Below are 14,152 nucleotides of genomic sequence, written 5' to 3'. Positions count from 1 at the left end.
CGAAGGACAAATGTGGCCCTTTGCTTGCCTCTATCTTGGGGCACTTTTCACCCCACTGATGCAATACACTATTCCTCCCACTGACACTAACAATGGGGCTTAATTCCTGTTACTGACATCAACAATGGGGTACTATTCCTTACACTGACCCCAACAATGGGACACTATTCTTTCCACTGACACCAACGATGGAGCATTACTCCTCCAACTGACACCAATGATGGGACACTATTCCTCCCACTGACACCATAGATGGGGCACTACCACTGACACCAACGATGGAGCATTACTCCTCCAACTGACACCAATGATGGGGCACTATTCCTCCCACTGACTCCATCGATGGAGCATTACTCCGCCAACTGACACCAACGATGGGGCACTATTCCTCCCACTTACACCAATGATGGGACACTATTCCTCCCCCACACTGATGCCAAGACAATTTCAATTCCCAATGGCCACAGTTCAGCCTCCCCCCCTCCCCAAGTCTGAAGGACAGTAAACTAGCCCTTTGTTTAGGAAGTTTGGAGACCCCTGCTCTAACCCTTAACTACAGACTTGCCACACGTAAGCTGAAAGTAAAAATCTGTCTGGAAGTGGGAATTTACACCAGGGAAAGAAAGCTCTTTGAAGGGCTCTCCAGTGTGGAGGTGAGGGGGGTTGTTATACCCCAGGGGGTATAACTAGACTGTGCAGTGCATTTATAAAAATATGTAGATCTATTCATCTTGTACAACTGCATGTACATTGCTTCTGTGCGAATGGGGAAAAAATAAATGTTACTAGGCTATTTTTCCTCCAGGTTGAATGTTATTCTTCATACAGAACAGAGTAAATCAGGAAAATACTGCATTATGGTCACTAGATTGAGCTGACATTCATAGTAAACAAGTATTTCTTTCCTCGCTCCATCTAGGGGCCATCTCGTGGTATTCCTGGTTCAGTTTATTCTGTATGATGTATAACATTCAACCTAGAGAGAAAACAGCTCTATGATTTTTCTTTATAAACACAATCCTATATGTATTCATTTACACATCTTTCTTTGGGTGAAAAAATTCCCCTTATACACAATACAGGGCAGGTTGAGATGAGTGGAGGATCTGACGTTTGCCAAAAGGTCTGTGATGTTATTTCTGAGCAGGTACGTATTCATGTGACTGGCTCATCCTCAGTCAGTTCTCAGCTGCTTGCAGTTGGGTTACAGTTATATAATTATTATTGCCTTCATCAGGATAAGTAGTCTTGTATTCAGTACAGGCCAGGGCTGTTTTTTTTTTTTTTGTAGCTTTGTTCCAGCACTGATAAAGGGGAGAACTCCATATGGACACATTAGGATCCAGGATTTAAGGATTAGCTCTGCTCACACAAGAAAACTTGTACATCTTGGACTAGTCTTGTGTCTGTGAATTGTAAGAAGATTTAATAAAGGAGTGTGCTCAGTTTGGCTGCACTGGGGCTATACCTTTCACATCCTATTATCTTTGCAATAAACATGCTTACAAATTATTTAGCTCTTTTAAGTCATTGGATTCACGATTTTCTATATAGAAAAAATTATGTTTTTTTTAGGTACTTAGCTCTGTAAATTTATATGTAGCAACGTATTTAACCTCTTCCAGCCTAATGAGGACCTTCAAGGCCAAAGACATCTAGTACCCTTCCATATGTAGTGGGTTGTGAGGCATAGTGGGTGCAAAGATGGTGAAAATCATTGGGCACCAGACACTTATTAGATGCAAAATAGGTTTTATTTCTTTTAACAGTCCTTTTATATTTTAAAGGGAAAGAGGGTTAGGGCCAGGGCACCCTTAAGTAGTTGCACTGTTAATTAGCAGACTCTGAGACTTTAATAAGAGGACAACCATACAGGGAAAGGCCCCAGCAAGGCGCCACTTCTGCACAAGCAGGATTGCTGTCTCCTATGGCAACAGTACTTAACAGTTCCTAACACAAAGTTCAACAGATCACTCAGCTTCACTACAACATCTAATTGTAGTTCTTCAGCTCATTCAGCTCCTAGTCTCTCACTGGACTCTGATTCACTGCTCCTCAAGGCTTTTGCGGTAGTATCTCCCTCAAGTTTCACCCCCACTTCCCTGCTGGGTCCCTAGCCTGGCCCTCCAGATACCTCTCAAGCTTCAGCCCTGCTGACCGGCTCGGTCCCTGGCTTGACACACAAAGCTGCTCTGCAAGCTTCACCTCCACTGGTTGGGTCCCTGGCTTGATCACTGCCTAAAGCTTCCTGATTCTCCACCAAGCCTGTTCAGTGAGAATACTGCTCTGGTACTTGCTTCAGTTACTCACTGTGGTCCCTGGTAAAGGTGGTTGGTCCTTTAGTGGCGACAGCTTTTCTCCTACCTCTGACTGTGACAGGTTTTTACGGCCGGAAGGAACCGTCACTTTTGGTTGGACTGCAAGCTGCAGTCCCAACCCTGCGCTGCCCTCTTACTTCTGGATAGGCCCTCACACAGCCTGGCAGCCAGATGCCCCCGGAATAGGCCCAATCTCCGGCCTAGCAGCCCGGGGTATACCATACACGTCCACCCAGACAGCGGTCTGGGTGGCACAGAACATAAATCACCTGACCTTACCAGAATATATAGGTTCTCTCAGCAAGCCAAGGGATTTAAGAAAACCCCTGCCCATTGGCTGAGATACTCCATATACCCATAACCTGACCTTGGGTTGCCCTACTCATATCTAGTACCACCAAGTTCCTGGCCACCTACTGGTAGGAGAGAAAAGTGAAACAAGGCCAAACTTAGGGAGAAATCAATAGATCGGTTAACTGCAGTAGCTACTCCTGACAAGGAATTTGGTGAGGAGCTCCCTGACTAAACCCCAGGGCGCTACATATACAGTACTTCGATTATTTTTTATGTATTTTATATATATTTTAAAGCGGCCTTACCTGCAGTCTGGCACATTTGTACAGGCTCCTGTCCTATAGCGAAATGGCTTACTCCAATTTTGTTGAACTCTGTGAGCTTCTCACAGTATGCATTAGAAGCTGCAGCAAGTTAGATAGAGCACGTGTCACTTGGCTTGAGGACGTCCAGTATCAGAGTTGTAGAATACAATTGTAGGAGGTATGAAGATGAGAAGCTGGCCACTTCAAATGAAAATTCGTTGTCGAAGTCTTAGGAAATTTAGTACAAAAATTCTCAGAACATGCTCAAATAAATTATAATGAAAACTAGTATAGAAAATCAAACTTATCAAAAGGCTTATGACATGTACACTATATAGCCAAAAGTATTGTGACAGCTGCCTTTACGCACACATTCAATATTGCGTTGGCCCACCTTTTGCAGCTATAACAGCTTCAACTCTTCTGGGAAGGCTGTCCACGAGGTTTAGGAATGTGTCCATGGGATTGTTTAACCATTCTTCCAGAAGCGCATTTGTGAGGACAGGCACTGATTTGGACGATATGGTTTGGCTTGCAGTCTCCGTTCTAATTTATCCCAAAGGCGTTATTTCGAGTTGAGGTCAGGGCTGCTGGCCAGTCACATTCCACACTATACTGCTGTAGCACCCTCTAGCGTGTTAGAATAGTACAGGTTTTTTCAGAGTAGGTTAATTTCCAGGCTTGGCTGATCTGGATTGGGAGTGACCTAGGATAGAGCTGGGTGACTCACAGGTGGTGCCACTAGGGCCTCCCACTTCTTTCCAGAACCTTCTGGTAGTTTCTGGAAAGAGAGATGGAGAGGGGAGGTGAAGCCACCTGGGGTATTCTGAGGAGCCCTGACCATTCCTGAATCTGGATTGGCAGGGGGTAGGCCTCCTTAAATACCCAGGTTCACTGCAGCTGGGGAGGAGTTGATCGAGTGGAAGATGGAGATGCAGTGTTAGGCTGTCAGGGCCTTTGAGGGAGCTCCCCAGTCTGGGGGGGGGGGCTGGGCCTGGGCTTTGGTGTGGAGGTGTCCTAGCCAGGAGGCACAGGAGGAGCAAGAGAGGACTGTGGGAGAACATTGCCGGGCAATTTTTTCCTGGAGTTCCACAGAGGCAGCCAAGAGGGCTGGTTCGCACCGTCAGGAGGACTGGGAGGCACGCCTGAGAGGACTGCTTTCATTTCTCTAAGCTAGGGAGGAGTGTGTGCCTTGCTGGGCAGGGTGACAGATGGACCACTACATCCAGCAGCCCCTACGGGGATCCGGGATACTGCTACGCTGTCAAAGATATTGGGCCATCCCTCCAAATTATTTGGCGGAGGGGGGTTATGGTGTGGGGTTGCTCTTCAGGGGTTTCGGCCTGGCCCCTTAGTTCCAGTGAAGGGAACTCTTAAGGCGTCAGCATACCAAGACATTTTGGACAATTGTATGCTCCCAACTTTGTGGAAATAGTTTGGTGATGACCCCTTCCTGTTCCAACATGACTGCACACCAGTGCACAAAGCAAGGTCCATAAAGACATGGATGAGCAAGTTTGGGGTGGAGGAACTTGACTGGCCTGCACAGGGTCCTGACGGTTTAAAACCTGATGGTTTTTAAATATATTTATTTTTTTGTTTGGCTTGTTTTAGGACATTTATTTATTCATTTTGTGTTATTAAATGTTTTTAACAGTGAGGGTAGGATACATTGGGTAAATAAAAGACAAAAATATGGAGAAATGCTGATATTTGAGAACCTCATATATGTTGTAATATTGTTTAAATGAATTACATTTATTCCAACGTAATGCATTGTATTGATGCAGAATTACTTGATATTGTGTTTGGCTAGCTCCAGTGGATCATGAGAGGACATCTAATCAGCATGACAAGGGTTAATTTTTTTCATCATATTGAGCTGCTGACTTAAGCAGCCAATAGTCAAATTGATTTTCTTTCTTTCCACCACAGGAAGAAAATCACTTTGTCCCTCCATCAACACAGTTGTGTTCTTGTGTTTTGCCGGCGGGTGGAGGGGGGGCAGAACACATTGGTTCTGCTAGCCGCTAGCAGTAATCACATGTGAGAAATCTGACAGGCTGGTTGTACCCAAGTTGATTAATGGATTCAAGCTGCCTATACATTGATTTAATCTCAGCCGGTCCATGCTGAACTGGAAGAATTTTGATCCATGTATGGCTAGCTTTAACAGGTTCCCGACCGGCTCGCGTACATATACTGAGGCACAAAGGCACCGCTGCGTGAAATCCCGTACGGGGCGCACTCTCACCCCCAGGGGTGTGCATGTGGCGGGGGTGATCCCTGTGAACACTAACAGTTTTTTTGGTAGCGTTTGAAGCAGTTGCTGACAGTCAGGTGCTCTTTTTTCCTGTGAGTCTCACTAGTTGTACAAGTAAATTTAGAGGCCAAAATGTCCAATCGAAGGTACACTAGTGAAAAGGCCTACATGTTCCTGAGCATGTCAGATGAGAGTAAAGAGGAAGTCACCCATCTGTCAGATTCAGGCTCAGAATACGATCCAGTAGACAGCAGCAGAACCCTGACAGATAGCTAGGATTAGTGTTCCCTGCCAAGGTCAGGCATACCTGACCCTAGTGGTCCCTGCCAAGGTCAGGCATACCTGACCCTGTTCTTCTGCTGTTGTTGGTGCAAGGTGCAAGAGCCGCAGGGCTCTCATATGGTGCAGAGAGCCACTACTAGTGCTGCTCATCCTTCTGGTGAATTGGCAAGCACCAGCGCCTAGTACTTCCTGGTCGTACATCCAGCACTGCAGTAACATGTAGTGACGTGGCGAGTCCCTTAAGTGCAGCTCAAGCTGGTGAGGTGGCTAGCACAAGTAGTCTCCCAGTCACCAAGAAGACAAAGACTGGCCCGTCAAGCCCATAGTGCCCTTCCTGCTGCATTTGCCAATCTGAATTAGGAGCATGCCACTTCTGCAGCATCCGTACTTCCCCCATTCACTGGCCAAGTGAAACAGTTGATTTTACATCACTTGATTTTTATTCGCTGTTTTTCACTGGAGATCTCAATAGATCTATTGTGGACCAAAGCAATTTGTATGCTGGTCAATTCATTGCCGTTAATCCCCAGTTGACCCTTGTCAGAGATTGGAGACCTATTACGGTCTCTTCGAATTTAAGACCTTCCTGGACCTATCCCTCCTCATGGGCATAACTAAAAAAAGTAATTTGCAGTCATATTGGTCCACTGACTCAATTCACCATATGCCTGCGTTCTCTGCCTCCATGACCAGGAAACGATACAAGCAGATCTTGCAGTTCATACATTTTAATGGAAATTAACTCTGTCGTCCTCGGGGTGACCCTGAATACGATCGGCTCTACAAAATTCGACCCCTCGTAAACCACTTTAACCAACAGTTTGCAGCGTTGTTTACTCCCGATCAAGTTGTCTGCGTTGATGAGTCCCTGATCACATTTTTTGGCTGCTTGTCATTCAAACAGTATCTTCCCAGCAAGCGTGCCAGATATGGGGTCAAGATGTATAAGCTCTGTGACCGGGCAACAGGCTATACATATAGTTTTATGGTTTACGAGGTAAGAGATAGTTACGTAGAGCCGGAGAACTGCCCAGATTCCATAGGAAGCGCTGGTAAGATTGTGTGGGACTTGTTGTCACCCTTTTTTTGGAAAGGGGTACCACTTGTTTGTGGACAATTATTACAAAAGCGTGCCACTTTTTAGTCACATGTGGCACCGTGTGACCTAATCGCCAGGGCTTACCCCATTGGCTTGTAGATACCCATCTTAGGCTGGGGGAGAGAGCCTGCTTGAGATGTAATAATTTTCTCATTGTGAAGTGGAGGGATAATAAGAATTTTTTCATTCTGTCCTCCCTTCACGGGGAAAGGCTGAAGACAGTGCTTGGTTTTCGAGGTCCTGTACACGGCTAGACTGCCAAAAAGTCTCACATGTGTGGTATCCCCATACTCAGGAGAAGCAACAGAATGTATTTTGGGGTGTAATTTCTCATATGCCCATGCTATGTTTGATCAATATGTAATTTAGTGACAACTTTTTTTCCCCCTTAATGTAGTAGGCTGACCCGTCTCCACTGGGGGAACACAGTGATTATTGCTATCAGCTATAACAACCAGCAGGCTGGTTGTACCTAAGTTGATTGGTTGGTCAACTTGGGTACATTCAGCTTGCCCATACATTGTTCGAATCTTGGCCGGTTCCTGCTGAACTGGTTGAGATTTGAACCATCTGTGGCTGGCTTAACGCCCCTTTCACATAGACAGTCCAATCAGATCCCTCCCTCTGTTTTGCAGGTGAATCTGAACAGAAGTTTTATGTTAGTTTGTGGGCAGGCGGATGTAAACTGACGTGTGTCCATTTACATCTGATTACCTCAGAGTCTAGCTAGCTCTGAAAAAAGTGGAAAAGGTCTGCATCCCTTTAACATGGATCCGTTAAGCTCCAGGAGAGCAAAACTGAGCAGTCACAGCTCCCAATAGTGACATCCATACCTTTCAGCTCCAATTCAGCAGGGGACCTATTCCCAGACCCCTTGCTGATTGAAATGAACACGGCCAGTGTGAAAGGGTCCAAAATGCTAAGACTCAGTTCACACCTAAGACGGATCCCTCTCACGGCAGGGGACCGGTGTGTCCTGGTTCACCATTTCAGATCCGATTTCAGCCCAAATGGAACAAAAGACACACAGCATTTTTCTGCAAAACGCAAGGGACCTGCTGCGAAGATATGTGAACCGGCTCCATAGAGAGCCAGTCAAAATCTACTGCTATTGCAAATTGGAAGCTTGGATCCCGCATCCAGTAACATACACAAACTATATATAAGATTATAAAAAAGGGCATAATAAAATAAAGCAGTATATAGCAGCATTTTTTGTATAATAATAACTATAACATAATCATTAAAACAACATTAAAACACTAAAAACAGAACATTATACACAAGTGTAGGAAGGCTTGCTGTTGCTTGTTTGCTCCTGTCTGCTCATCACATCACAAATCCCATTTCCTGCCCTTTTCATGAAGATCAGCAACCTGGAGCTTGACTGATTACTGACAAGTTTTTCCCATGCCCTCATCACCTCTAGACCTCCCCCTCAAGTGCCCAGCTCTCATTGTTTATCATCTGTTCTCTCCTGCTGCAAACTGCCATCAGATGCTCTTTTACCCCCTAATCTTACACTTGCTGCCTTTTAATATTGTTTCTAATCCAGCAACTTGTCAACTGGTGCATCAGCCCATGTCCACACCAGCTGCTGTGTCCCAGGCACCCAACCTCCCATCCCAGCTTTGGAAGGATGGTCCTAGCAACTCCAGCATGTTCTTTGTAATAATTAATGTCCATTCATGATTAGTTCATCTGCGGGACACCAAATGACCAGTGGAGATAGCAGAGGTGTCAGTTAACCTCTGACAGTATTAACAGCACTTTGTTTTAGTTAGGTACAATTTTAACGCCCTACAACTAAAATTCACAGCGTAATTGTTCCGTGTTTCACATTTCACAAAGCATTGCTTTTCGGTGTTAGAGTTACACATTATGTGCTGGTGGAGTAGCTCTGTTATTTAGTATTATGGGAGAAAATGGAAAATAAATGCTGTAAGGTACAATAACCCTGTTTTGTATGGTTAATTTATATAGTTGGCTTTATATAGTTATATAGTTACTTTAAAAATGATCAATAGCCAGAGACAAGAGTATGTGATCTTAGGAAGTTTGCATTGTAGCCAGTTTTTAATTATGTTCTACCTTGTTTTCTCTTGACCTTCTCTGTGCTCTACCCATGACCAGTGGAGGACCTGCATGTTGTCTAGACCAGCCTTTTTCGACAAGGGTGCCCAGGCACCCTGGGATCTCTTGAGGTCTTGAGATCTCTTTGGCAAAATGCCTAAAATTTGCCCAAAAATTGTATACAAGACATATTGTGGATTGTACAGCATTACGACCTTCTAGACACCGACGGCCTAACGACCAATGACAGCAGCAGTTGATGAGGAGGATGTGAGTCGCCTGCATAGCATCCTTGTTTGACCCTCCCCTGCCTCTCTCCATCAGCTTTGAGGTCAAGTTAGCAGAGTGATGGAGAAAAACTGAGGAAGAAGAGAAACGTTAGAATACTAGTCAGTACCAGTTTGAACCTCTAACGTTGGGTTTCCTACATGTGTGGATGTTGCTGCATTATGTAAACCTATTAGAATGATGTTTACATTTTAGGATGGGGTGTCTCAAGACTGTCCATAATTTTAAAGGGTGTCTTGAGACTGCCCATAATTGTGGAGGGTGCCTTAAGACTGCCCATAATTTTGGAAGGTGCCTCAAGAATATCCATCATTTTGGAGGGTGCCTCAAGATTGTCCATAATTTTAAAGGAAGCCTTGACTGAAAAAAGGTTGAGAAACACTGGTCTAGACCATGCGCAGGAGGCTATCTTTCTGCAACCTGAATCAGATGCTACAAAGGGGTACAGCCTAGGATGCATTATTATATAAACCTTTTTTCATCCAGTCTAATCTGTACAGCAGAAAGTGAGGTAGTTGATCACAGATACACCAGATTTTGCAGTTTTCTGCACTTTACAGAAACGTAAGGCCCCATGCTCACAGGGTGTTTAGCACTGGGGCTTGGTCCTCTGGCATTTAGTTGTGGGCAGAAGGAATGGGTGCACTGTCCAGTAGACATGTGCATTCATTTTCATCTGAATGCATTTTCGTCCGAATTTCAGGTATTTTCGTTATCATTTTAACAAACAATAACGAAAGTGCAGAATCCGAAAAAGGAAAGATTCGACATAAACAAATGCTTTATTTTTGTTTTTGTTGTGACAACAGTGTGATATAGATAGGCGATTCTACATGATGCTGACAATAACAATCTGTCTATCGAACCTGTGGTCGAATGTGCCTAACCTTAACTCTATTAGTCCAGGATTATTCTACATAGAGAGAAAAGATTCGACATAGAGAGAAAAGATTCGGCATAGAGAGAAAAGATCGCTACTGAAATTGGGTGGGGGAAGTAAAATAAATATAATGATGATGATGAATGTTATTGGATGATTGTAACCAAAGAGGAGGAGCAGTAAAATAGCTAGAACTAAGTACACACGTACAGCCAACTTACTTTCACTTACGATTGCTGGCAGAGAGAGACACACACACTGAATCATTTCAGAAGACAGTCAATCTTAGCTGGTCCGTTTGTCAGAGAATCTAAATTATTTAGCAATTAAGCATAAGCACAGCAGCAGAACAATTGTGAAGCAAGCTACAGTTCAACTTAACTTTTTTCATAATAATCTGCTGCTATTGTGTTAGTGTTGTGAACTTGATAGTGATACTAGTGTTGCTAGTGTTGTGATAGCCTCAGAGGCTGCCTGTGTTGTGGGGGGGGGGGGGGGGGGTTATTATTATAGATTCTATATTATAGATTGAGATTCTATATAGATTCTATATACCCTATCTTGTTACCTGTCTGATCAGTGATCACTATCACCACTCTATTTTCTGTTTGAACTATATACATTCAACATGAACGACAAAGATTCGACAAAGCAGCGAAAAACATACAAACGTCGAATCTTTGGCTTATGGTGTCTGTCGAAAGTTCTAAGAAGACAGAGCAGATAAACTATACGGCGTCACACAGTTTAGCTGCTCCGTCAAATCTTCTTTGAACATTCATCATTCAACAGACACCATAAGCCTTCAATGACAGATTCGACCTTAATTATTTTGGAATTTTCGGACTAATGCAATTTTTAACGAAAAATGAAATAAATAAAAACAAATTTCAGGAGTAACTAAATAAATGTATTTTTCGGACGAAAACGAAATTCCCGAAACAAAATATTTCAGTGTGCACATGTCTACTGTCCAGCCATTGTAGAAAGCTTTTCAAACTCTCTCAAAGGCTCGCAGATGCTGCAGCTGGATGGTAGTGGTGCTCATCTGAGTGCAGTATATGAAAATGATTAATGATGAATTTATTAAGATAGAAACATTTTAATAAGAATTAACTCAAGGGTTAAATTGGCTAGTCACAAGGGGAAGCTGTGTAGTCCTGATCCAGATAGCCGGCGGTGTGGGGTGCTGCTGTTGTCTTGCTAGCTGCAGGGGTTTCCAAGGCTCCGAGTCAAGCTGGCAGTCGTCTCCCCGTCGGCTGTGATGTCATTGGATGTGGCGCATGGGGCCGTCAGGCGCACGTTCATTTTTTTCTTCTTTTTTTGTACTCACTTTTTTAGACTCACAACTACTCACACACAATTACTAAGCACCGTCTTGTAGCTTAATACTGATACTATCTATGATGGTTGTCTCTTTGTATATACACGCTGGATCACAGATCACTCACATATCACCGTTGCTTGATGGTATCATTTAAATGCAATTATAACTACATCACACAAATATAGCATTTGAGCATTTTAGCATATGTACAGTACATTTAATTTGCCTTCAATACACTGCATCTATTATCTGATTTTTATAATAATATTTTGCACACCTCATTCTTTATTCAAGATATAATTAGTTGTATTTCATCATGTCAAAACATTTTTTGCAGCACTTTTTACACACTCACTTATTTTTTTTATCAGTTATATTAATTGAAATCAAGTGTTTGGTTAGGTTCTTATTCTGGTTTGTTTTCTTGATTGTGTAGGTGCTGGCACTTCCTTGGTGGGACTTATATCTTTCAACCAGGTTCTGTTTTTCTGAGGCTTCTCACTGGTTTCCAACCTGGGGGGGGGGGGGGGGGGGAGCTTGGTGGCATGATTGGTTCTTTACGCATGAATTTATATACTTTTATGGATGTTTTGTTTTGAAGTTTCAATGGTAAGTGGAATATACTGAATTATATATTTAAATGCTTGCCCCCCCATCCCCCCTCTTGTTTTTTTTTTGCTTTATTTACTTACTTGTGCCTTTGATCTCCAGGCATTAATCTGTGCTTCTCCTGAAGAAGGGAGACTCTTCTCGCGAAACGCATCGAGACCTAGCACAGCTATTCCAGACTACTGACAGTCATCTCTGTGACATATCCAGGTCTCATGGAAAGGTTTATTACATGATGTAAAATTTACCAATATGTCGATGTCTAATATATTTTCTTCTTTCTGTATTACATGTTATTTTTAAATGTTTGTTGAATAAACCATTTATAAATTTTACCTGGTATGTTTTTAGGTGTGCTCTTTAAAAGTCCCATGGGCAATTTTGTTTTTTGTTGTGTGCATACTATTGCAGACTCAGTAGCACCTCTGCCCATCTCATACCAGCTCTATTCTCGTTATATCCTAATATTAAAAGTCAGCAGCTACAGTATTTGGAGGGGAGCCTGGAGCTCATCTTTAATAAACTAGAGGGGGGGGGGGGGCACATTGCAACATCATAATGATAATCATACCAAACCAAGGTATTACTACCCCTTGAAATTTTCCAAATTTTGTCATTATACAACCAAAAATTTAATTGTATTTTAATGGGATTTTATGTGATAGACCACCACAAAGTGGCACATAATTATGAAGTGGAAGGAAAATGATAAATGTTTACAAAAAAATATGTGAAAAGTGTGGCGTGCATTTGTATTCAGCACCCCCGAGTCAATATTTTGTAGAACAACCTTTTGTTGCAATTACAGCTGCAAGTCTTTTTGGGATGTCTCTACCAGCTTTGCACATCTAGAGAGTGAAATGTTTGCCCATTCTTCTTTGAAAAATAGCTTAAGCTCTGTTAGATTGGATGCAGAGCGTCTGTGAACAGCAATTTTCAAGTCTTCCCACAGATTCTCAATTGGATTTAGGTCTGGACTTTAACTAATCATTCTAACACATCAATATGCTTTGATCTAAACCATTCCATTGTAGCTCTGGCTGTATGTTTAGGGTCCTTGTCCTGCTGGAAGGTTATCTTTCGCCACAGTCAAGTAGTTTGCAAACTCTAATGCCCCCTACACACGGTCGGAAATTCGGACGGAAAAAGACAGATCGAATTATGTTGTTGGAAAATCTGATTGTGTGTAGAGGAATTTCCAGCGGAAAAAGTTTGACAGCTGGATCTAAAATTTTCCGACAACAAAATCCGTTCAGACTTTTCGTGTGTAGAGAATTCCGACGCACAAAGTGCCACGCATGCTCAGAAAAAATTTGGAGACGAAAGATATTGGCTACTGGCCTCTATGTAGTCCTGTTGTACGTCTTGTACGTCACCTTTTGTGCGACTGTGTGTATGCAAGACAAGTTTCGTCCAAAATCTGTCTGAAAAAATCAGACAGATTTTGTGGTCGGAATGTCCGACCGTGTGTATGGGGCATAACAGGTTTTCTTCTAAGATTGCCCTGTATTTGGCTCCATCCATCTTCCCATAAACTCTGAACAGCTTCCCTGTCCCTGCTGAAGAAAAGAATTCTCACAACATGATGCTGCCACCACCATGTTTCATGGTGGGGATGGTGTGTTCATGGTGATGTGCAGTGTTAGTTTTCTGCCAAACATAGCATTTTGCTTTTAAACCAAACAGTTAAATGTTGGTCTCATCTGGTCAGAACACCTTCTTTCACCTGTTTGCTGTCCCCCCCCCCCCCCCCCCCACATGGCTTCTCACAAACTACAAATGGAACTTCTGATGGCTTTCTTTCAACAATGGCTTTCTTCTTGCCGCTCTTACGTAAAGGCAAGATTTGTGGAGTGCACGACTATTGTCCTGTGGACAGATTCTGCTATTTGAACTGTGGATCTCTGCAGCTCCTCGAGGGTTACCACTGGATTTGAGTAAATAACGAAAGGAGAGCTTCCGATGGGTGCAGTACTTTTATTCTTTTGCCTCAAAGGTCTGCAGTAGGGGTGAACACTTTTTAGCTCCCTAAACACCATGAAAACTGTAAAATGGCATACAATACAGTAGTTTACAGAGATGACCAAAAGGGGGGGGGGGGGGGGGGGTTGGTTACAACAAAATTACAAATGTGGAGTTACAAGGAAACATGAATTGAGCTTTGGCGCTAAAACCTTTTTGTGTACTATGAATATCAAAATCATATATAAATGCTGATACTCTGAAGAGTTAAGCGTGACCTAATGTGGAAATCTCCCAAAATCCACTATATACGTGATATTTATCGAATTACGTGAAAAAAATATATGAATGAAATAATGAAATGTGTGTCTATTATCTTGCAACTCAAAAATTCACATGTGTAGTGAAATATGGTCAATCAATCACAATTACAAATATTTATGTGCTTAGTA

General features: G+C 42.9%; 1 long non-coding RNA gene across 1 annotated transcript in view; it reads left to right on the top strand.

The window, feature by feature from the left end:
- Window positions 1-12,073, top strand: part of LOC143942103 (uncharacterized) — a 44,534-nt gene extending 32,461 nt beyond the window's left edge. The window contains exon 2 of the long non-coding RNA XR_013264680.1: window positions 11,841-12,073. This is a non-coding gene — a long non-coding RNA (uncharacterized LOC143942103). The remainder of the gene's footprint in view (window positions 1-11,840) is intronic.
- Window positions 12,074-14,152: the final 2,079 nt, after the last annotated feature.

This window comes from Lithobates pipiens, unplaced genomic scaffold (assembly GCF_037356315.1).
Source record: "Lithobates pipiens isolate NorthernLeopardFrog02 unplaced genomic scaffold, aLitPip1_a1.2 Scaffold_30, whole genome shotgun sequence".
Lineage (NCBI taxonomy): Eukaryota > Metazoa > Chordata > Amphibia > Anura > Ranidae > Lithobates > Lithobates pipiens.
The sequence above is the reverse complement of the archived record's forward strand: the minus strand, read 5'-3'. Positions and strand labels throughout refer to the sequence as shown.